General features: G+C 42.8%; 1 pseudogene; it reads left to right on the top strand.

Annotated features, from left to right (window-relative positions):
* The first annotated feature begins 1,509 nt into the window (after positions 1-1,509).
* On the top strand, positions 1,510-1,897 carry LOC121278813 (annotated as a pseudogene).
* The last annotated feature ends 256 nt before the right edge of the window (positions 1,898-2,153 follow it).

Below are 2,153 nucleotides of genomic sequence, written 5' to 3'. Positions count from 1 at the left end.
ATGATTGTTTAAGGTGGTGGATTGGGTGCCATTCAAGTGGACTGCTTTGTCATGGATGGTGTTGGGTTTCTTGAGCGTTGATGGAGCTGCGCTCATCCAGCTAGGTGGAGAGTATTCCATTACAATCCAGACTCATGCCTTGTAGATGATGGACAGGCTTTGGGGCGTCAGGAGGTGAGTTACTCGTGGCAGAATTCCCAGCCTCTGTCTTGCTCTTGTAGCTGTGGCACTTATATGGCTGGTCCAATTCAGTTTCTGGTCAATGGTAACTCCCAAGATGTTGATTATTGGGGATTTAGTGATGGAATGTCATTGAATGTCAGGGGAGATAGTTAGATTCTCTCTTGTCGGAGATGGTCATTACCTGGCACTTGTGCTGTATGAATGTTCCTTACCACTTATTGGTCCAAGCCTGAATGCTGTCCAAGTTTGCATATAGACATGGGCTGCTTCAATATCTGAGGAGTTGCAAATGGTGCTGAATACTTTTGGAGTAATTGCCTAAAGTAGTGTACATCCATTTTTATGCAACAAGCATATTATACTTCTAAGTAATATTTCAGATGAGGACAACAATAAATATTCTTCCTGTAGGATGATTTGTGGATGGTGTTATTCTGAATTCATCTATTTTGCAACATTTTAGTGTGAAACACTTAAATAAGCAAGGAATGTGAACAGCTACATTTTTGTATAATTCATCTCCTAGAGAAACCTATTATGACCATGAATGGCTACTATTCCTTATCATACCAATTTTCTCTTTTTTGTGTTTTTTTAAATTATGTTTTTCAAATGCCGATTAATTAATTAACATTTCTGAAAAGTTATAGATTGTAAAGTCTTTAAACTAAACAGTTATCCTAATCTGAAAAGTTAATCGCTAGTATACAGTGAGGCCTTGTGGCACAATGGGTAGCATCCCTTCCTCTGAGCCTGAAGCTCCAGGTTCAAGTCTCAATCCTGGACTTGATGGACAAGGAAAGTGTGTTCATAATGTGGCAAAGCAGGGTGCGTATCAACTTGTAAAGGCTTCCAATGTGCCAATGGCAGGCAGTAAGAATGGGAGAGATTCCTGGTTAGCCATATGATATAAAGAATGTTGGAATCTCTACCATCACTATCCATAACTCTAGGCTATAACATGCATGCAAAAGTTTATGTTTCACAGCAATTTGGACTTCATGGTGGCCAGTTGGCTGGATGGCCAACAGCAGGAGGTTTGATCCCTGTTCCAGTTGGGATGGATTTGAGGCCTTTCTCCTTGCCTTATCTGTGATGGAGGTTGTGGTGCTGTGGGTTAGACCTGCCTTCAGGCAAAGAACTGAAGAAGCATCCAATTCTACTAAAGGCAGAAAGGGAGCCCTTTACATTTAAGTAGCCTAATATTTCAATTTTGCATTTGTTTTAAAACTTCAACTAGTAGCAGAGAGATCAGCAGAAGACTGTAGCCAGTTATCTACTCTCTGTCATAAATGATCCTGAACATAGACACTCAACAATGGTGCAATGTGTCTGAAACTGAAGATGGTTGATGAGAAGAAACCAGCTCCCAAGAAGGGAGCCAAGAAAGCCTTAAAGAAACCGTCAGGGCGGCAAGAAGAGGCGAAGGTCGAGGAAGGAGAGTTACTCCATCAACATCTACAAAGTGATGAAGCAGATTCACCCCGACACCAGCAACACCTCCAAGGCCATGACCATCTTGAACTTGTTCGTGAATGATATTTTCGAGCGCATCGTGGGCGAGGCTTATCGCCTGGCCCATTACAACAAGGGCAGCACCATCAGCTCCTGAGAGATGCAGACTACTGTGTGCTTGTTGCTGCCCGGGGAACTGGCCAAGCACGCCTTGGCGACAGGGACAAAGGCAGTGACCAAGTACACCAGCTCCAAGTAATACTCTGCAATGGACAGAAAAAACATTCAAAACCCAAAAAAAAAATCAGGAATCTTCTATTGTGGAAAATTTAATCAGCATATTGGGTTGAACTGGACCATTCAGAATAGGAAGGTTCCAGGTTCAACGATCGTTCTGCACTCAACGAGTTGGGCTCAGCTGTGGGAGCGATGGTGGAAAATCATAACTGGCTTCAGCATCCCTTGGCTAGGAAGGGGAAGAATAAAATCAAAGCAAAATGCTGCGGATGCTGGAA

Source organism: Carcharodon carcharias, chromosome 6 (assembly GCF_017639515.1).
Source record: "Carcharodon carcharias isolate sCarCar2 chromosome 6, sCarCar2.pri, whole genome shotgun sequence".
Taxonomy (NCBI): Eukaryota; Metazoa; Chordata; class Chondrichthyes; order Lamniformes; family Lamnidae; genus Carcharodon; species Carcharodon carcharias.
Note: the sequence above shows the minus strand (reverse complement) of the source record. Positions and strands in the feature narration are given on the sequence as shown.